The sequence below is a fragment of the Panthera pardus genome, unplaced genomic scaffold (genome assembly GCF_024362965.1).
Source record: "Panthera pardus isolate Hobbes unplaced genomic scaffold, ASM2436296v1 HiC_scaffold_7, whole genome shotgun sequence".
Taxonomy (NCBI): Eukaryota; Metazoa; Chordata; class Mammalia; order Carnivora; family Felidae; genus Panthera; species Panthera pardus.
In genome coordinates, this window is record NW_026527002.1 from 50,755,723 (window position 1) to 50,779,923 (window position 24,201).

Sequence of the window (24,201 nt, forward strand, 5' to 3'; positions counted from 1 at the left end):
TTTGGGAATAGAACTCCCCAGGCAGAGGCTTATTGCCTCTTAGTTCATTTAGGATCATTTTTTATTCTTTTTTCTTTTCAGTTGGACGTTGAAAATGGAGCTATCTAACATAGCTGCTATTGTACTATTTTTTAACGTTATATATAGAATGAATATTCTAAATGGGTTAGACCTTGAAAGCTGGGAGTAGGAAATGAGCATTGTGTCATGGAGAAAAGAGAAGGATTTAATTACTGCCTGTCGACAGCATTGTTAGAGTAATTACTGACAGGAGAAGACGTCAGAAAAGAAATAGAAAAAGGAAGGTCACTCCTGAGTGTTCTTATAAAGCATTTATCATTTCACAACATAGAACATTTTTAGTACATCTTTTTCTGATATGATAAAATGTTAGAGGCAGATGTCCTCAAGATACTGTGCTAAATAATTCCACTGTCCTTTTTTTTCTTTTTTCTTTCTTTCTTTCTTTCTTTTCTTTCTTTTTTTTTTTTTTTTTTTTTTACCACCTGCAATGTTCATAATAGTGACATGCCAGAAGAAAAATTACAGGTTTGTCTTGAGTTCCCCCTAAGGATTAGTCCCAATAGCAATATGGCATATATAATATTCCACAGTTTGTGTGTTAGTGTGTTGATTTATATATATAGTCTTCTCTGTTTCTGACTAAAATTTCTGAAGGAAAACCAATTTTAAGATGGCCACCAAGGACAGATTCTCAATATTCAATATAAATGTGTTATAAACAAAGTCTAATATATTCATTAAAGTTCTTACATCTGGAATTTATGTTTCTAAAGTTAAAGTATATGATGGACGCTTCGACTTTGAAATTGTAGAGTAGATTGATGAACAGTGAAATCCCCTCTGGCACCCCATGTTTAAGGGAAGGCACAGACATGCACAAGTGAATCAATCTTCTGAGGATAGATGCACTTCTTCCTATGATATGGCGTTTTCAACATTCTGTGGTTTAAATTTTTTATGAAAAATGGGCACAAAGAAAAACTATTCGAATTCTAAATTTTTAGTTATAATTATTGTAGTATACATTACTTCTAGCATCAATTCAAAGACATTGTCATCTTTTTATTCCTTTGTATGTTTTTCATTTGTATCAATATTCTTTTTGAATTTTATCTTCTCCTTGAAGGATAAAGACACAAATACCTCATAAATTCTCAATAAAAGTAAGTGAATTTGAGAAAAATGAAAGATATTTCTTCCTTGCAGAGGTGATAGAATTTCACTGAAAAATATTTGGTAAGTCGGGTTTTAGTCAGAAATGTTAACATAACATTTTAACATCGTATCAGAAAACTGGGCTGAATGATGTTTTAGTTAGGTGTAGTGTAATCTAGAAGAGTGGCTTACTTCTTAAAATAAATGGATTAGGAAAGAAATTCAGGATCAAAATTATGTATTGGGACTAGATGGGATAACAAAATGGAATAACAGGGACCAGATCTAGCTTCTCACTGAATCAACCAAAAAATGGGGGTGAGGGGTGGGAAAGGAAGATACAAGAAGCAATTTGTTTTTCAAGACACAGGACATCAGCTAATAAAAGAGTGACCTTGAGAAATGGGAAACAAATGAGAGGAACTCTACTGTTTCTCTAGCTTACTGCCTTGACTTTTCAGTCCATGATACAAAAAGGGAACCCAGGGGGAGCTAGACAGACTCCCTTAATTGAGGGGATGAGACCAGGATCCCAGGAGACCAAGTTCTTAAAGTTAGTAAGACAATGTAACCAAGAGGAGAGAGTTGCAAAGAGAAAGAACTCCAGAGATCTGAAGAAGGTCCCTTTTTAGTACTCAGTAGAGCACTGCCTGGCTCATGCATGTGAGGAACCTACCCAAGATTGGGAACAGAACCATCTGATGGGTTAAAACTAATAGGGTCTGGTGCTCACATAGGGCCAGAAATAAATGTCCATTCCTACTAATGGAGCAAAGAAGAAATCAAAAGGAAAATAGAAAATATTTTGAACTGAATAAAAATGAAAACACAACATATCAAAAGTGTAAAATGTTGGTAAGGCAGTACTTAGAAGGAGATTTGGGGGTATTGGATGCTCATATTTAAAAAAAAAAGAAATTAATGTCAGCTTCCACTTTAATAAACTAGGGAACAAAGACTATCTAAGGAAAGGAACTCCAAAGTAGCATAAAGATCACAGTGGAAATCAATGAAATAGAAACAGAAAATCAATAGAGAAAATAAATGAAGCTTAAAGCTGATATTTTGAGATCAATGAAATTGATACACATTTATTCAGAGAGAGAGAGTGTGTGTAAATTAGCAATATCAAAGATGATAGGAAGAGTCATTATGGACTCTAAAGACATTATCAAGATAATAAGGGAATGTCATGAAATCTTTACAGCTATATATTTAACAACTTGATGAAATGGTTAAATTCCTTGAAAACACCTATTACAAAGCCAACTCAAGAATAAATAGGCAAACTGAATGGCCCTATAGCTATGAAAGGGATTGATTTTGTGGTTAAAAACATTTCCTCAAAGGAGATACTATGCCCAGATGGCTACACTGGTCAATACTACCACATAGTTAAAGAAGAAATAATATCAATTCTACACAAACTCATACAAAACAAAACATTAAAAGAGGATTGTCTCAGTTCACTTCACGAAGCCAGGATTACCCTGATACCAAAATTAAGGAGAGACATTATAAGAAAAAAAAAAAAACAAAAACACAAAAAACGATAGATGGATAACCCACAATGAACATAGATGCAAATATTCAAACAAATTTTTATCATATCAAAACCAGATATATTGAAAGGATATATATTTCATGTCCAAGAAGGATTTATTCCAAGAATGCATGGTTGGTCTAACATTTGAAAAGCAATCAATATAATTTACTATATTGATCAAGAAAAAAAGAAAAGTGTATGATCATCTCAATGGATGCAGAAAGAGCATTTGACAAAACCCAACATCCATTCATGATAAAAACTCTTAGCAAACAAAGAACAGAAAGGAATTTTCTCAACTTTATGAAGGGATCATATGAAATATCTGCAGCTAACATTGTATTTAATGAGGAAAGACTGGGTGTTATCCCTTTAAGATCAGGAATGAGACAAAGACATCTACTCTCACCTCTTGTATTCAACATTGAAGATTCCAGCAAGTGAAGTAGTCAAGAAAAAGAAGTGAAAGACATCTAATTGAAAAGGAAGATGTACTTCATGGATGAAATGGACTAATTCATCCAGTATTCATAGACAACATCATCATCTATCTAGAAAACCCAGTAGAATATACAATAACTTGCTAGAACTGGCAAGTATTTTAGCAGATTGCAGGATATAAAGTCAATATACAAAACAATTGCATTTTTATTTGCTAGCAATGAACAATTAGGAATTGAAATTAAATAAGTAACACTATTTTCAATAACATCAAAACATGAAATATCTTGGGATAAATATGGCAAAGATGTGCAAATCCCATACATGGAAAACTAGAAAATATTAAGAGAAATTAAAGACCTAAACAACTAAAGAGTTTCAGTGTTCACAGAGAAAAAGACTCAATGTTCTTAAAATGCCAATTCTTTCCAAATTGACCTCTTGGTTAAATGAAATCCCAATAAAAATCTCAGAAGACTCCCTTGTTGAGATTTATAAGCTAATGTTAAAATCTGTATGGAAATGCAAAAATCTAGAAATGAACAAACAACCTTGAGAATAAAAAATAAAGTTAGAAAAATCCACGTTGCCTAATTTCAGTCTTAGTATAAAGCTAAGGTAAACAAAATAGTTTTGGTATAAAGATAAGCAATTTGATAAATGGGATAAAATAGAGACCAGGGGTGCCCAGGTGGCTCAGTCGGTCAAGCATCTGATTCTTGATTTCTGCTCAGGTCATCTTCTCACGGTTCGTGAGATTGAACTCTGTGTTGGGCTCTGTGCTGACAATGCAGAGCCTGCTTGGAATTCTCTCAGCCCCTTCCCACTTGTACACTCTCTCTATCACAAAATAAATAAATAAACTTAAAAAAAATAGAGACCAGAAATAGAACCATAATCATAAGGACAATTTATTTTCAAAAAAGGTGACAAAGGCAGTGCACTGAAGAAAGAATAATCTTTTTCACAAATATTGCTAGAACAATTGGATACCCATAAAAAAAGAATTTGTATCCACATTTTATAACATATACAAAATTTAACTCAAAATGCATCGTGAACCTAAAGGAATAACCTAATTTGCTAAAACTTCTAGAAGAAGGTATAGAATAAAATCTTTATGAATTTGAGTTTGGCAAAGATTTCTTAGATATGCTACCAAAAGCAATATACATAAAATGTTGATAAATTGGACGTTATCAAAATTTTTAACTTCTTGTCTCTGAAAGACACAATTAGGGTAACGGAAAGGAAACCACATACTGAAAAAATAATTACAAACTATATATCTTATAAAGGCCTACTGTTATTAGTTGTGTCTCCCCAAAATTCATGTTAAAGCCCTACCTACCCAGTGTGACTGCATTTGTAGACAGGGCTTGTAAGAGGTAATGAACGTTAGTTACATGAGGTCATAGTGTGAGGCCCTAATCCAATATGACTGGTGTCCTTATAAGAAGAAGAGACATCAGGGATATGCATGCACTGAGAACAGGCTGTGGGGACACAGTAAGAAGGTGGCCGGCCATCTGCAAGCCAAAGAGAAAGACCTCAAGAGAAACCAATGCTGTCATCTCCTCAAATTTGGACTTCCAGTCTCCAAAACTGTGAGAAAATAAATGCTGTTTAAATCACCCAGTCTGTGGCATTTTGATATGGCTGCCCAGATGATTGATGCATTTAGTATCTGAAATATGTATTGAACTCTTAAACTCAATAATAAGAAAAGAAACAATCTATTTTGAAAAATGGGCCAAAGATTTGAATAGACAACTCACCAAACAAGATACAGGATGGCAAATAAGCATATGAAAAGACCCACAATATCATTAATCATTAGAAAAATACAAATTAGAACCATAGCAAATTATTACTACAAATTCATTAGAATGGGTAAAAATTAAAAGTTTTGGAGAAGATGTGGAGAAAATGGGACTCTCCTACACTGATGGGAATGTGATCCAGGCATTCTACTCTATGGTACTTTGTTATAGGATCCTGAAGTAGGAAAATGGGTATTTTCCTTATCCTTAGTATGTGATGGCTGTGTGGGCATACAAACAGCTCAACACATCAGGTTTTTTACTTAACCTGGAATTTATTGTGTATGGATTCTATCTCAGTAAAGCAGTTAAAAAGTAAATTAAAAATGCACTGGTACGTATATTGAATGGAAATTATTTTTAGTTGTTTACCAAAGTTTAGCAAATAACCTAACACAATAGCTTCCTGGCAAGCATGAGACAGTTAAACACATCTTCCATATATTAATTAAGCTTCTGCTTCAGATTAATTATGCCTATTATATGAAAATGCAATGTTTTGTCTTGTGACATAAATTAATGATATTTTATAATCATTCCTGGTGACTCAACATCATAATTTCTTTCCAAATAGCCAATTCTATCAGGTAATTTTACCTTTAGTTCCTAAATGAACTAATAACTTCAAGTGAACTCTTTCCAGACCTGAGTCACCTAATGACAAAAATAAGAAGGCAACTATTTTAGTGGTTATGTGACTGTATGTCAATGTGTCATGACAGGATCTGAATACCTTTGACTAATTCTGTCAATGCAGTTTGACTTTGACTGCTTTAATAATCTCTATATTGCTGTGGTGCCTGGGTGGCTCAGTCTGTTAAGTGGCTGACAAGCATCTGACACTTGATTTTGGCTCAGGTAGCAGTTTTCTGGTGGTGAGATTCAGACCCACATCAGGCTGGGTGTGAAGCCTGCTTGGGATTCTCTCCCTCCCTCTCTTTCTGCTCCTCCCCTGCTTGTGCCAACTCTCTCTCTTTCAAAATAAATAAATAAGCTTTAAAAAATGATCTCTTTATCTCTACTTTTTTCAATTCATCTTCATACCTCTCCTCCCATTACCTCTTTAACTTTTTCCAGACTTTCTGACTCACTCCTCAAATGAAATGGCTTTATCAAGGTTAACGGTGAGTTATATCCCACCAAAGCTAATGGTCAATGATCTGTCTTCATTTTAGTAGACCTCTTAGCTGCTTATGACATGGTTTACCACTTGCTTCTCCTTGAAGTATTTTCCCCCTAGGTGACGTCTTATTGTTGTTTTTCTCCCCCTCTCTCCTTTTGTCATCTTTCCTGACTTTTCTCCATCTGACATCTAAATGTTGCATTCCATGACCCAGTCGTCTTGTTTTCTCTGTCTTGTCTCTTGGACAAGTGGATTTCATTTCGTCCTAAAGCTTCCAACAGTTTCTCTGTGCTGGTAGTCCTCAAATTTCTATTTTATTGAATCCAGACATTTTTTCCCTTCGTTAGGTAACTGCATGTGGAAACCCCAAGTGGTTTCAGCCACTCCAGAATCCACATGAAGAGTTTTAACAAGTAAGAGACGCCCTGCTCTCTACAGGTTGTATGCTAAGCATTTGCACATTTGTTGTCTTGTCAGACTGTTCTCTCTAAGATGCTGCTAGGCAGGAATTATATACCTTATCCTCATTTTACAGATTAAGAAACTAAGAGCCAAAGACTCACTGAGAGTCATACTATTAACAGACTAGATTTACAGAAAAGCCCACTTTTATATCACTAGACTGTGAGCAATGGGAAAGCAGGGACTGTCCAACTCTTCATCATTATCCTTAGTTGTGTAAAACAGGAGTCATAATCACTTGATTGAATGTATTTATTTCAATGTTTCCTGTTAAAATTATTTCTAATGTACAGAATAAACCCATTTGGCTGATTAAAAATTGTTATCCTCTGATAATCAAGGATCTAGAATGTTTCTCAATCAGTATTTAGATCACTAACTTTTACTGTATATTTTTAAAGTTGAAACCTCAGAATGAATGAAAAAATAAATGAGCAAAACATAAAATGAACATTTTCCCAAAGGAATTTAAACCCAGAACATTTTCCCAGAGTAAGATAAGATTAAATCATATTGTTGACTTATTTTTGTTGTTTGCTTTATTTTCCTAAGAATCCAAAAAAAAAATTTTTTTTTTTAATTTGAGAGCTCTAGTTCATGGGTCATTTGTTTTCCAAGTAACAAGTTACTTTGTGACATGATATTAGCATTTGTCAGTTTCACATATCATAATGTGTGGGGAATGAAGAGACTAAAAAGGAAGTGACAACTTGCTGGTCAAATCTGGAGGAGATATGGGACTAGTAATAGCTTCTCATTGGAATGTTTTCCAAAACAATTATTATAATGCTAACTTTAAATCTTTGGTACTATAAATGATAAGAGTAACCAAAATAAATTGCAGCGGATTAATGAGTTGGAGTATTTTTTCTGAATCTAAATAGGAGTAAAGGGGGAAAAAGTTCTTTCTCTGTAAAGAATGGGTTACACAAAGCCACAATGAGGAAAATGTGTACCGTTCTTTAAACAAAAGTGTCCTTACAAAGGGTGGGGGGGGGGGGGTTCTAAGAAGATGACAGTCCCAACGATAGCATAGATTCTGGATTTTCACATCCTGAATGAAAACAAATAGCAAAACCACACAGTCAAACTAAATCACATGGATAGCATGGAAAACACAACAAAATGACAAGGTATCCCACACACTCCAAAACACAAGAAGATGGGGGGAAAGCCCCAGCAGCCAGGAGACCAATGCCATCAGTGTGTGTGAGAACAGACAGAAGCAGCAGAGTGCCTAAAGGGGTCATCGAACAAGAGAACTCCTGACTAGCAAACTTCATGGAGGGCCAACGTGAGCCCAGGGACTGAACCGTAAGGGCTTTTGCTCACCCCAGTTGTGGGTGGGTGATTATAAGAGTCTTGTAGAATGTCTAAGAGGTCAGAGCTCTGAAGGAAATAGAATATTAAAAGGAAAAATTTTTAAATCAAAAGAAACAAAGACATGAAAACCATTTAAGAGAAGCAAATACTGAAAGCACAATTATCATACAGATTTTAGGATTCCTTGAAAAAGAAAATCAAGGGAATAATGGGAAACGGTACTAAAATAACGACTAACCCTGTAGCAGTGCCCATTCCTAGTGTGCAGGTGATTCTGAAATACCATTCCCATTAACAGGGCTTCTTTGGCTGATTCCAGGTCTGGGGCTGAAATGTACAGAGGAACCTGGACATGTTAATATATCAACAGCAAGACAGCTATGAAAGACTGTTACTAGGACGTGTCAAAAAGAATGTGAAGCTGCTTCAGCTGACCAAAGATAGCATAATTTGAGCTTCATTAGGGATAAGAATTGCAATAGATAGAAATGTAATATTTCTAAATTCTTGAGTTTGTAATGATACTTTTCATTTGATAAAGAAACCTAATTGGTTACTTTCTGAGGATGAAGTAAAACCAATTGATCAGATTAAAATAGTAGTTATAAGGAAATAATCAACATTTATTTTGACTTTTCCAATATGAACTATACCATTGGGTTAACAAATAGATGAGTGAAAGCAATTCCTTATTAAATTATTTCAGATAACAAATGAAACAAAATGAGTGAATATCACAATTTTGCAACCTCCCCCCATAACCTTTTTAAAGTTTATTTATTTTGAGTGAGAGAGAGAGAGTACATGTGGGAGGGTCAGGGAGAGAGGGAGAGAGAGAGAGAGAGAGAGAGAATCCCAAGCAGGCCCTGCACTGTCAGTGTGGAGCCTGATACAGGACTCAAACTCATGAACTGTGAAATATAACCTGAGCTGAAATCAAGAGTTGGATGCTTAAGTGACTGAGCCATCCAGGCACCCCATGATTCTGCAGCCCTTAATGAATGAATGGCCATAGGCATTGAGCATGCAGGGATGCTGACACTAAACACAGAAATCATTGACAATGTTTATTCAAGTTCAGCAATCCCACTCTTAAGTATATATCTGGAGGAACTGAAATCAGTATCTTGAAGAGACGTCTGCACACCCATGTTTACTGCAACATTATTCATGATACCCAAGACATGGAAACAAAGGTCCTTCAACAGATGAATGGATAAAGAAAAATGAGTATAGATACATATAAGGGGATATTATTCAGCCAAAAAAGGAAGAAAATTTTGCCATTTGCAACAACATAGATGAATCTGGAAGTCCTTATACAAGTGAAATAAGCCAGCAGAGGAAGAAAAGTACTGTATGGTATCACTTGCATATAAAATGTTAAAAAAAAAAAAAAAAGCCAATTTCATAGACACAGAAGATAATGGTAATGCCAGGGGCTGGGGGAAGTGAGATATGGGGTGATGTAAGTCAAAGGGTAGAAAAATTCAGTTATAAGAAGAGTAAGTTCTGAGGATAAGATAAATATGTATGAATATATATCCATGCTAATGTACAGCATGATGATTATAGTTAATAATGCAGTGTTGTATACTTGAAAAGTTGCTGAGAGTAGATCTTAGGCATTCTTACTACACACACACACACACGAGTTAACTATGTCAACTGTGTGAGGTGAGGAATGTGTTAATGACCTTGATCTTGGTAAACATTCTACAACGTATATGTATAACAAATCATCACATTGTACACTTTAAATATATACAATTATATTTTTTGATTATTTCTCAAAGAAGTTAAAAAAATTGGAGACAAAATGGAGTCCCTTATGATTGAGATCAGAATACGAACACATATGATTCATTCTCTCAACTAAAATGAGGGACAATGTAAAATTATTCATTCAGCCACCCATCTATGTATTAAATAAAACCAAATTATGTTACCCTAATGATGTTACCCTAATTAACTAGTCTGTCTCTCTCATACATGCACACACAAACACATACACACACAGAATCATATTTTACTTGTGGTATTTCAGTGATTGTGAGAACACAGATAAATGACACATATCTTGATTTTAGGATTAATGTAGTCTACTGGGTGTTTGCAGAGAATTATATCAAATACATAATTCCAAAAGCTTCCCAAGAGATGTCCAGAGCTACGTGGAATTTTTTGAAAACTCACTCACATAAAACAAATAAAGCTTTTAATTTATTGACCCTTCAAAGGTCATTTAAGGTCTTGCTGTATAAACATTCTTACATTACACTTTACTTTGTTAAAAAAATAAATTTGTAATTTCTGATTTTCTCCCAGGAGTTGGCTGTATGAAATTTTTTTTCAATGTGATTTTGAAGATTCAGTGGGATTCAGTTCTATTCTTCATTATAATTCCCGGATGAAAGCAAACATTAAACACATGTTAAGTTCAGGCCATTTTCAAGTTATTGACGTTTCTAAGCAAGAAGGGTACTACTAGACCCATTAATTGCTCCTTCTGTATTAAGATGAATTGGTTAAACCTGGGAAGGATATTCAAGGGAGAACAGCTGTCTTCTGGACACTTTACTGTGTGAAAGAATTAATGCAAGGTAGGCCTTTAGGTTAGGAGTCCATGAAATTACATTATTAAAAATCCCAAAGACACAGAAAAGTCTAAAGACAAAAGGAAAATACTACCATCCGACCCCAAAAAGTAACTATCTTAAAATTTTCACAACTACCATTCATAAAACTTTTTTTATACATAAGTGAATATGTAGTTATACATGTAGCCTTACATGTATACATATCTATTCATCTATGTTATCATACATATTTTTTGATATAGGTTTACATACACATACAGATAAAAGGATAAATAAAGGAAAATTAACTTCTTTAAAATGGGATCAACTTTTAATGCAATTTTAAATACATTTAAAAATGTAACTCTTACTGAGAATAATAGAGAACGAACTGAAAAACTTAAGGACCTGCTTAACTTCCTGTACATAATTCTTCATCCCAAGAGAAGTTTCTAGAGATAACTCTACAGATGAAAATAAAAACTAAGATGTTGGAGTTGTTAAAATTATAATTGACATGGGTCACCTGGGTGGCTCAGTCGGTTAAACATCTGACTTCTGCTTAGGTCATGATCTCATGGTTTGTGAGTTCGAGCCCCACGTTGGGCTCTGTGCTGACAGCTCGAGCCTGGACCCTGCTTCAGAATCTGTGTCTCCCTCTCTCCCAGCCCCTCCCCTGCTTATACTGTGTCTTTCTCTCTCATTGTCAAAAATAAACACTTACAAAATTTAAAAAAAAAATTCTGATTGACAGATGAGGAAATTGACACATTTCATTTCCTTTGAACTATATTGTGATAGGATGGATTTTAGAACATCAAAATGTATACATATTATATTAAGTTTATAAACTATTAGTTTTATATTTGAATATATTCAATTTCCATCAACTGTATTTTAATCATATCTGATAGATGAAAAGAGCTTTAAAACATTTTTTTTAGGGGCGCCTGGGTGGCTCAGTCGGTTAAGCGTCCATCTTCAGCTCAGGTCACGATCTCACAGTCCGTGAGTTCGAGCCCCGCGTCGGGCTCTGGGCTGATGGCTCAGAGCCTGGAGCCTGCTTCCGATTCTGTGTCTCCCTCTCTCTCTGCCCCTCCCCGTTCATGCTCTGTCTCTCTCTGTCTCAAAAATAAATAAACGTTAAAAAATAAAATTGAAAAAAAAACCATCTTTTTTAGTTCACAGGCAGGAATAGACATGCATGCAGGTGGGCACTTATTAATTTGATTTATTCATTTAAATATTTATTGAGGGTCTGCCATATCCCAGGAACTGTGTACTCGGGTTCAGATGGTAAGCAATACCAGAAATCATCCCTGCATGAGGTTACATTATACCCCAGGAACAAAGGTAACATGAGATGACACATCAGAAACACCAGCATACATGTGGCCCTCAAGAAATGTCAATTTCCTTCCTGTCTTGATCTCTCTCCACTCCCAGTCCATTTTGGGAGTTCCACTGCTAATCTCCCTCCCTCCAATCTCTTAGACCCTCTTTCTAGCATCTGCCAGTAATGCCTCTCACTTCTGACCCTCTGTCCTGCATTGAAGTCTTTAGAACTATCTCTGATGCTGAGACCTAGTCTTATCAATCTACTTTCTCCACCATTACACACACCCTGCCTTATAATACCTATTTTTTTTAACACATCAGCATCTGTGGGGAGGGAATTTTTCACGAACCCCCTAAATAAATATCCTTGAGAAAGTAATCATTTGTCAAATGGTGAAGGAATGTTCTAGGTGCTCAGTCAGCAAAATGAAACCTACATAGGTTAATGTGGCTTTACCAGGGAATAAAAATAGTAATAGTCTGTAACATTTATTGCACTTACTATTTGCTAGGCACTATCACAAGCAGGCTGATTATCTTACTTGAGATGATCTTATCGTTTTTTTATCTTATTATTTATCTTATTTATCTTATTATAATAAAATAATCTTATTATCTTAATTAAGATGATCTATAACAACAATCCTGTGAAGCAGGTGACTGTCTTACTAATGGTGGAAACTGGGGCGGAGTTGCTTGCCCAAAGTAACAAAAGTAGTGGTGAAGTCTTACCTCCAGCTATGAAATCAGAAAGACCGTAAGCTTTTAAGTATGGCTTGAAAAATAGGTAAAAACATATGAAAGAAGACTTACAAAGTTTTACAATTTCTGAGGAGATCATTTGTTAGCATAGAATCATAAACAATAGGGGCTTGGAGATTTGAGAAAAAATAACGCAAATTCTGGATCCTATATGTTAAAAAAAAAAAAAAAAAAAAAAAAAACCGCTTTGGCTCCTGATAGGTCTTTTGCCTTTTTGTACATCTTATAGCTAATATGGATAACACTGGAGCCTCCTCTTGCCAAAAGCTAGTCCCTTCTCAGCGTTCTGGATTTCATTTCTTGACACTTCAGAGTCTCCACTTCTTACTCAGCCCTCCCCCACCACTCCCGCAGCATCGCTCTATTTTTTCTCTCTTGGGTATCTTTTAGTTCTAATGGTTCTCATCTTTAATAGTCCCTCCGGCTACATCTTCATTTGTGTGTTTTGCGATCCCCAACACTAAGAATTGCAAGGCCCGAGACTTTAGTTTTTATTGCTGAACTGAAAAGTAGGAATGGACTCTCTCAGGTTGCCAAACTGTCCATTGTCTTTGCCAAACTCAGACTCACAGAATGTCCTTTTGCAGTCTTGCTGATCCTTAGGCCATCTACTTCTGAGAAGTGAAGCGGAACATTTGCTTTGCCTCACATCACATTGTCATGTCCTTGTACCTCTTTATTTCAGACCAATCCAGGGCCTGGAACATAGATATGCTGTCAGAGGCTACAAATGAAGAGTTTCTCTGTTGCTCCACTTTGATATTCTTTACTTTAAGATCCTTACACCTCCTGGTCACACTTGTTGAAAGGTGTTTGCACTTGACACGGATGCCTCAACCTTCAGTTTCTCTTCAACCCATTTTCATCCAGTTTCCACCCCCACCCACCTTCCAAAACTGCTCTCACACCTCCACTCTACCAATTCTAATAGGACTTTCTTGGCCTGATCTTCTCTAACATCTCAAAGCTTTTAATACATTAGGTCACTCTCTCTGAAACACTCTCTCCTCTTGGTGTTCCTTACTCAGGGAGTTCTTTGTTCTAGCTCTACCATGTTCTAGATGGGTCATTTTGGCAAATTATTTAACCTCTCGGATATAATCTAATTTGTAAAAGAGATCTAAAAACAACCTCCATGTAGGGTGCCTTGGTGGCTCAGTCTGTTCAGCTTCCATCTTTGGCTCAGGTCATGATCTCATAGTTTGTGGGTTCAAGCCCTGCGTCGGGCTCTGTGCTAACAGCTCAGAGCCTGGATCCCGCTTCAGATTCTGTGCCTCCCTCTCTCTCTGCCCATCTCCTGCTCATGCTCTCTCTCTCTCTCAACAATAAGTAAACATTAAAAAAATTAAAAACAACCTCCATTTTATTGTTTCTCCAAAAGTATTGAGTACAAGTTACAGAAAAAGATTATTTCACCCATTTATGAGTTAAATACAGCAGGCAGTATAATTTTGCATTAACTGTATGTATCTGCAAGAAGATCAGAAGAGAACTAAATGTAAGGTCATTGTATGTAGTATGAGGATAATGAGTCTCTTTATAACAACCGATTCTGAGCAGTCTAATTTTGTTCAAAGTGTGGACAATAGCACAGTTTATATGAGACAGGCTAGACTCTCAAAAATAAATCTCATAAAAAAATGCTTAACAAAAAAGAAATTGGTTATAAGAGAAAGAAACTACTACTTAATCAAAGCTTACTTTTGGCATTATGATTAAACTTCAAAGCACTGGAATATTACCATAACATTAAATAGTACAAACTTAGCTTCTTTCACTCTCAAGATAAAAGCAATTATAATTTGTAAATGGCCATCTCAGTTAGTTTTGAATATTCACCTTGTAATTACATTCAGCACGAGGTTAATTGGAAAACTGTTTTTCTGATTCAACTTGAATGTTTATGCAATTATGTAATTCTTATACATGTAACCAATATTAAGAAAGCAATTGATTTGAATACCATTCTAATTTTATGACAAAAAATACTCTGCCAAAAATAACCTATGTAAATAATGTTATTTGGGGAAAAAAATCAGCTTTTGGCTCAACTCACAATGTAATTTATCCACGGGTACAGATGATTCTCTTAACTTTTTGATGGACAAGTGTGCTTTTCAACTAAAACACTACCAAGCTGTTGGGGCGCTTGGGTGGCCCAGTCGGTTAAGTGTCTGGCCTTAGCTCAGGTCATGATCTCACGGTTTGTGAGTTCGAGTGCCACGTCGGGCTCTGTGCTGACAGCTCAGAGCCTGGAGCCTGCTTCTGATTCTGTGTCTCCCTCTCTCTCTGCCCCTCCCCTGCTCACTCTCTGTCTCTCTCAAAAATAAATAAACATTAAAAAAAAAAAAATTAAAACTCTACCAAGCTGTTAACTTAAACAGGCGTCCATTAACAATACAAATGTTTTCAAGCATTATTTCATGACGCATATAGTAAAGACTTCTATACTTGGAAAGTACAGTCTTAATTACCTCTCAAACAAGAACACATTGCCCTCTTGTAGTTTGTACACAGACTTGGCTTTTGCCTATTTCCTTTCCGATGGGTTTCCCATTGTTCTGGGAATGTCCTCTGGGACCACTTGTAGATGGAACCATGATGAAAGTTATCACTCTGAGATCAGCATGAGCGTCAGAGAATCTCATCACATTGCACGTGTAATTATCTTTGGCTAAATTTCTCCTGTGTTATTTTGTTATATTTTATAATGTTTTTTTTAGAGCTGGAAGTGGCTCATGTAAACATATAATCAAAACACTGTGAAAAGGATTTAGGTTACACTAGTAGTATAAAACTATAGCTAAATCGTTCGCTCATTTGATAATTTATATGCAAATGGAAAGGTCAATCAGCAACTATTTGCAATATACTTACCACCTGTAATATGCCAGGCTAGTTGTAATAAACAGATGACTATTACATTGAATACAATTTACATCTAATTGAACATCATATGAAAATGGTGCAGGGTCACTTGAACCTATATATTTGGAAGCCATTGTCCTTATGATTTCAGGGCATCATTTACAATCCAGATGGCAAGAAGATACTTTATTACCTTCAACACTATGCTTTTAAAACTAGGCTTTTAAAAATGGCTTACTCTCTCATGGTTCAGTATTAATACTGTATTCCAAAGGCTCACAAACCAAGTAACTGCTTCTTTTGAAATCAACATTCAAGGAAAATACCTCAAAGTCATAAAGTAATTTGGGTAAAATAACTTTCTTGGAAAAATATTTATGAAAATATCATAAAACGTTTTGAAGAGTTCATCATTGGTGAAGAAGGGAAATGAAAAGGCACAGAAGAGGACTTTTCCAACAAAAATGTTGGAAGTTTTTTTATAATAAGCCAGAAGAATCCAGCACAGTAGAACCCAATGCTGGAAGAGAAAGTAAAGTGTCCAGAATTAATGAGCTCATGCTGTACTGGCTATCCTCACTTGAGTCCATCCTATAAGCCAGACACTATTTTAACCCACAGAACATACTTGCAAGGTATTCACTATTTCCCCTATTATATGAGTAAGAAAACAGAGACCCAACTGGTCTATAGACCAGGATCACAGAGGGAAAATAGTAAGGCTAGGAGCCAAGCTGTATTTTATACCTGACCACACACCATTTCCAAAATGTTAAGTTGCTATCTTTAAACAATCCCTGAAGCAAAGCTCAGTATGTAGAAAGATGATAGATAGTGTCCCCTGAGTATTGCATTCTGGGATTTCATGAGAGGACGCACACTCTAGAGTAGAAATACATGATGATTTCTCACTATTATTTATGAGCTAAACTACCCCTTGATGAAGGAAATGCTAACAAGTTTATTTCTGTTAGAAATGCTCTAAATATTAAATATATTTGTGCTATCTTTGCAAGGTCTAACATGAAATCCAGATGGAATAAAATGAATTGAGAAGAGTAAAAATTATCTAAGGCAATGATGAATACTTGCAATCAAAACTCCGAGAATTGAAAATAGGATTACTGAAGAGTAATATAGAAGCTATCATGTAAGAGCACAAAGTTCAATCCAGTAGTCAATTTAAAAAATTACTGTATTTTTTCACATATTATCACAGTGGTGCGTCTTACCTCCATCAGTAAAATTTTCAGTGAGTGGACTGCCACAGAATTGCAATTGTCTGAAGAAACCTTATTATGTGATAAACAGCAATACTGGACACAATACTGGGTCCCAGACAGAAACTTTAGCATATCATAGTAAGCTTTCTCAAGAACACATAAAATGGTGGATAGTTGAGATTTCCTATGATGGTGACCTAGAAATTTATACTTTGGGAAAATCTAACAAGGGGAATGTTCCAGAACATCAGTAATTAAACTTTCTTAAATAGAGCAAACAAACTTGGTTAAGGTGTTTCCAGGGCAGAATGGTTCTGACTTTGATACAAACAGAAAATAGACAGTGAAGAGATCTAAAATGATAAGATGATCCTATAATACCTCAAGCAAATTATAATCAAATACAGTTCAGACTAATTAAAAAGATGGCCACCAGAGAGAACATAGTCATTAGTAATAATATGTGTTCTAGTCTAAAAGCTAATGAAGAGTCAGAGGAAAATGCAATGCATTTCTTCAAAGGAATATCAACAGTAGAGCAAAATAGGGGCACCTGGGTGGCTCAGTTGGTTGAGCATCCAACTCTTGATTTTGGCTCAGGTCATGATCCCAGGGTCATGGGATTGAGTCCCACGTCAGGCTCCATGCTAAGCGTGGAGCCTGCTTGAGATTCTCTCTCTCTCTCTTTGTCTCTCTCTCCCTCTCTATGCCCCTCTCCCCTGCTTGTGCTCTCTCTCTCTAAAAAAAAAAAAAAAAAAAAATTGTAGAGCGAAACAAATAAAAATCTGCAATCTTTGTTGTGACTTGTATCAGTCTTCCCAGTCTCCCCTTCCCATCTTGCCCTGATACATACAGAATTTGACCTAATTCTTGAGAAAAATGTCCTCCATAACCCCACTGGAGCACATGAAGTCACCATCTGGGAAATAAACATGATTAACTAGATTGATATCAGTACGTAAAAATGTGTTGCTTACATGGGAACTAGAGACAAGAAAAATAGGAGAACAAATAAAATACCTATACCAGACCCCTGATTTTCCATTGGCCACCTTTGCAAATCTGTGATCCCTTGAAATACTTCTGCATGCTTTGGCAAGGTTGTTTCAGCAAATGTGGGAACAAGTGTCTAGGAAAGAGCCTGCAATTCAGCAGGATGCTTAGAGCACTGCCTGCACTTTTCCACTAATTGACTTAGGTGTGACGATGTAGAAGTAAAACAAGAAAAAATCAGCATATTTTCAGGTCAGAGTTATCTTAGGGATATATCCTCAAACTAAAATCAGTCTGTCAAAACATATCTCCAACTTGCCAACTTACGATGTTTATATATGTATACACACACACACACACATATATACACAGGCACACATGTATACATTTAATTGCTTGAAATAGGCTACATAGAGAGAGCTATTACATATATATTCTTTCTCAAGGATGGTGAAAAAAGGCACATTTTGTGATAATGTGTGAGCCTAAAACAAAACTCTGACCTTTTTGCTCCTTTGCCTTTATAACTCATTAACATAAAATGTCCACTATGGGAAGATATGGAATGACAGTCATTGTAGCAAATGGCAGATTCTTTCTAAATCTTTTAAAATTTATTCACCCCCACTCATACAAGGGCTTTTCATATCAACACTTCCCAAACATAGTAAAACATTAGTGTCATGTGTAGACATTTTCTAAAGTACTGGTATCCTGTCCTTAGGCTGTTGGAATCAGAATGGCTGGGATGCAGCTTGGAGCAGAAAACCACTGTACTATGCAATTCTGCAGCCAAGTTTTAATCACACTTACAGGACCTTATTGTCACTTAATATTGGCAGATGTTATGATGGGATTTGGCGTCTTTGTGATAGTTGCTAAAGCTCAAGTCACATTTCATTTGTGCTTCCCTGGCTAAGGTATCTCCTCTAGCTGTTTTTTTTGCCCCTTGGGACATTTAAAAGACTATCTTCCGATGCGTTGCCCCCAGTACTTTTCTCATTTCTGCTCACCTTGCCTTCCAGTGGGATCTTAGTCAAGTTTCAAATCATATCATTTCTATAGAAAAAGGAATAATTATCTCCTAAGAAGATGGATTTACTATGGTGAATCTAGAAATAATTCTAGCTTTTTCTTACATTAACATATATGTATAATATGTGTATAACACATAATGTATGTATATAATATATGCATATATAATATATAGTAGTGTATATATAATGCATGTATGATATATATGCAATAAAATATGCTATATATACACACTACAAATATATATAGTGTATATATAGCATATATACACACTACTATATATATATATATATATATATATATATATACACACGTATATATATATATACACAGAGATATATATATCTCACAGAGGCCTAAAATGAGCAGTTTAGGCTCATATATATATATATATATATATATATATAGAGAGAGAGAGAGAGAGAGAGAGAGGCCTATATATATAGAGAGAGAGAGAGGCCTAAAATGAGAAGTTTAAGCTCATATATATATATATATGAGATAGATATATATATATATATATATTTATATATATATATATATATATATGTATGATATATCCATATGATATATATGTATATCACAGAGGCCTAAAATGAGCAGTTTAAAGCTTCAATCTCCTTAAACAAAAATGGGTGGTATGGTCCTGTATTTCTTCTATAAATATATCACATCCTTCTTCAAACTCTATCTCTTTGTCCTGCTGCCATACTTATTGCTATAAAGGCCTGGCATTAGGACTTAAATCAGGCCAAAACTAAAATGAAAAATCAGCACATCTAAGTTTGTTGTAGATCTTGTTTGTCCCTCTCCCTAATGCCTCACCCTGTTTAAATAAAATTAATTTGGCTAGTGTTTTTTCTCTGTAGAAAAATCAAAATAGAGAGAGGCAAAGGAAGGAGAAAACAACCTCTGAAAATTGGGCATATATTAATAACTTCTGTACAATTAGGCTTGAAGTGTGTTTTAGGAGAGCAGTATCAGTCCCAACCTTTCCACAATGAAACAAATGATTACTTTCCCAAAGGTATCAATTTAATGAGTTCGTGAAAAATTCCCTCACCACAGATGCTGATGTGTTAAAAAATAGGTATTATAAGGCAGGGTGTGTGTAATGGTGGAGAAAGTAGATTGATAAGACTAGGTCTCAGCATCAGAGATAGTTCTAAAGACTTCAATGCAAGACAGAGGGTCAGAAGTGAGAGGCATTACTGGCAGATGCTAGAAGGAGGGTCTAGGAGATTGGAGGGAGGGAGACCAGCAATGGAACTCCCAAAATGGACTGGGAGTGGAGAGAGATCAAGACAGGAAGGAAATTGACATTTCTTGAGGGCCACATGTATGCTGGTGTTTCTGATGTGTCATCTCATGTTACCTTTGTTCCTGGGCTATAACGTAACCTCATGTAGGAGGGGTAATTTCTGGTATTGCTTACCATCTGATCTTAGCCTAAAACTCCCAAATTCATCCTCATGAGAAGGAAGTCAGGGGTTAAGTGGATCCAACTAAATGGCCTAAAAAACTATAGGCATGACGGGTTAAGCGTGGATATGAACCCAAGAATAATTTTTCACGGAGGTAAGCTTGAATATCAGCCATATTTGGATGTTCCTTTATATTTATCCAGATCACATGTCACATTGTAACTGGAAGGGAGTCTGAAATGTAATTTTAAGGCATCCAGCTTCTTTGGTTTTGAATGGTATGCTGCGTGACACTGAATTAGGTGAAAAGTGAGTTACTGGGTAATAAGTGACACACTCCCTTGGCTCCACTCCATTGCTACCGTCTTAGTCCGGGCTTTCAACACATCAGTAACAGATGATTGAACAACACACAACAGTTCTCACATCTCCTGTCTTTTCTCTTCACTCCTGCAACAAATTCATTTTTAAAACCTCACTTCAGTATGTCTGCTTAGATTATTCCATTTGCTCAAAATATCTCCTATTCATCCTTCTTCCTATATGAATATTACTGAATTCTTCAATGCTAACTTCAGCTTATGTTTGCTTTTCTAAGAGGCTCTCAGCCAGGACTCCTCTACTCTAAATTTCTAGAACTCTTTCATTCTACATCTTTTATCTTAGAATGCTATCATATACTTCCAGTGCTGTTATAAGCTTCCTATGGGCACAGATTGTATTTTATTATTATTTATTGTACTCCTAGTACCCAGGTCTATACATGACAAATATATTCAACTTGTAAAAAAATGCATTAGGCTTTCTTTTTCTTTTGTGTCCCCTCAATGATTAGCATAATGACATATTTCATTGATTTAATGTAGTAGATACAGAAATGCCCCACCCATGTCCCCATGGTCTACTTCTGCAGATGGTCCCCTTACCGGACAATGACTTCCTGTGTCTCTGTGCCGAAGGATATTGTCTGGCCTCACATATGCTTAACACTTCTGTGGGGCAGATTGGAAGTTCTGCAGGGTTAATGCCTCAGTAGAAATCCTTGACCAGGGAGGAGCAGGAGTTGGTTGGTGGATGAATACTCCATTTTCCTCTTTCCTTTCCAAGTTACCTCTCACTGGAAAAATTGTAAGGCATGTTTTGCAAGCCTCTCAGAGGGTTGCAAACGCGACTTCTCCTGTGCTGTCCACAAAGAAAACCTTCTCACTAGGCACTCTTTATTTATTGCCTGTCTTCCCTTCCTTGTCACACTTCCATACTCATTCAGAGTGCTTGCTGGATTCACTTCCAAGTTAAACTACCTGCCCACAAATTCTTGTGCCCAAATGTGCTTTGTGAGACCTCCAAATAACTAATGATGTTCTCATTCACAATAATTTGTATGAGCTCAGTAAAGCATCTCCATGAAGTTTAACCCGGCACAGGGAAATTCAAGACCTGCACCTGACACATTTAATAAAATTTCATTGCCTTATTTCACTTTTTGGTACCTTTTTATTCACTTAGATTAAGTAAGATATATTGTTAAAGATGGTGAAATATTGCTTTTTGCATAGTCGTTGTACCGATCATAAATTGATGGGCCTAAATTAATGAATTTTTAAAAATTTCCCTTGATATATTCCAAAAATTTTCTTTCAACTATTGGCAAATTCTTTCTGTTGGAATATTTTATAAATGAATTCAAGTATGCAAAAGGTAGCGTAACTTTCAATAGAATTGTAAGAAACTGATGAAAACATTCACATTGAACTTTTTATCTACCAGTACACCCAAGTGCACGGGAACCCTAGGCTTTTCACTGATGTAATTTTTATTCTTGGGGGAAAAAAGAAAAACAAGGCAATTGTGTGTTCATCCTTGAGAGAAAATGTCAGAAAGGACTTCAGCTTAGGCAGTGTACTTTCTGGCTTATTATTAACAGTTTCTGTCACCAGTAATTGCAAAAATCTATGCACTGAAAAATAAATTATGTGGAAGAGGCATGAGAAAATCCAGCACTATTGCACTTAATACTGTTAGTTTTGTAATATTTTATCAATTGTTTTGATACGTACACTCTCCAGTGATTCTTACAATAATCCTGTAAATTAGATGAATTTTTTTCATGTGCCTCCATTTTACAAAAGAAGAAATGTCGCTCAGAGTAGCTAAATGCTTTGATTAGAAGAGATGGACCAAAGCTCTAAGTAAAGCCTTTTGCATCTGAAGTTGTACCATCTTGTCACAGTAAAGACAAGACAAAGAGTTTTGGCACTTCAGTGAATCTTGAAATCTCTTTCCAAAGTCACTCCTTTCTCTTAAAAAGGAAAAAAAAAAAAAGTTGGATCTAGTAGCCTCTAAAGCTCTTTTAGAAAAGAATTACAGTTTTACAAACCACTTCATCTATCTGCATGTTACTAACCATGAATCAGATTTTATCGCTCTTAGTTTGGTTATCCACTGATTTGTTTAAAAAGGGACTTAAGGTGGCTCATCCATCTTGTAGTTGCTTTTTCAACAACCAATTACCCTCGAATGTAAAGCTAAAAATTCTGGAGACATGAAAAGATTTTGGAGTGGGTAGTCATGTGAAAATGGTGTTGCCAATTTAACAATCTGGCACCCATCACAGTAAAGAGATTCAAAAAAGAGAGACCCATTGGTACCCTAATTCAACTGTATAGTGATTTATTCCCTAAATGGCTGAACTAAGGTGGCAATAATGGAATGGAAAAATAATGGTAAGATATAAGAGAACTTACAAAAGAAGAATTAACAGGAGAAGATCTGTTGACTGAATGTATAAGAAGTCATGAAATAATAAGAAGTTGATGAAAAGTAGACTTCTTCCTCAGTATTTACAAAGCAAACTATCCTGGCTAACTTTGCGTGTATCTTCTGTACAGAAGATAGAAAAAGGATAAAATGTACATGGTTGTATCAAATATGTACATAATATTCTGTTTAGTGGTTTTGTTGAAAGGAAATCTGAATTTAGTCTTGTATGTACCGATTAGGAAATAAAAAGAAACAAAAAAAGATAACATGTCCTATGGAAGTAGGTGCTATCTAGTACACTTTCCCAGATTATATGGATCTAGCGTCGTGTGTGCATTTCATTGTCATTTTGTTTATTTTATAAATCTGTAAGATGTAGAAACTGATATTAATGCAAATTATTCCTATCCAAAGACATGCAAATGATTTTTCCCAGTGGAGATGTATTGCTTCTCGCAACCACTGGAAAAGAAGTCAGTTTTGTATCTATTAACAAATCATTTTGGCATTGCTTTGTTGCCTGTGTGTTTGTATCATGTCTTTCACTTGTCCTCGAACCAGTTTTTAATGCCTTTGCTGATTCTTTCATGAACTCACACCTTAAACAAAATCTCTGATATATGCTCCTTTTGTATTTGTATGAGAGTCATGATTTTACTGTTCATTTAAAAAATCTAATATAAAAAATTATCTTGTAGCACACCTCATTTTTTAATCCAATGAATTCTTTCCTCTTGATAACATCTAGGTTGATACAATGGTGATGGCAGGGGCAGGGGGCTGTGTATCTTGGGTAGCAAGTCAATGTCAACTTGCCATGGGCAAACAGGATAAATAACATTTCAGAAAGGATGAATCAAACGGTTTGGACAAAGGAATGGCATCCTTGGGTCTTACTTCACATCGGTAATTACAGTTTGAAAAATGAGAGCTCCATTATTTTGCTCTTTGCTTACTTTTACACCTGAAAGAACATCTTGGCGAATGTAATGCATTGTATGTGTAAGAGAGTTGCTGTGTGATGCAAAACTGATTCAGTGAAGAAAAGTGCAAGTAGGGGGTTGACTGTCTCTTGATAAAGTCTGTAATTTTGGATTAGATTCTGGTGACATTCACAAAGCTAATACCCTTTAAGATGCTGCTTTTATCACAGCACTTTGGGTGCTTCCCTTTCAATTTTAACTCAAGTGGAAGCTTGTTCCTTTTTTTTTTTCTTTTTCAAAATAAGGACAAGGAGCCAAGATGATTCATTTTACTTTTTACCTTATGTGAGTCATGCTGTGGTGTGTGAGCATCCTTCACCACATGACATCGCCTCAGCT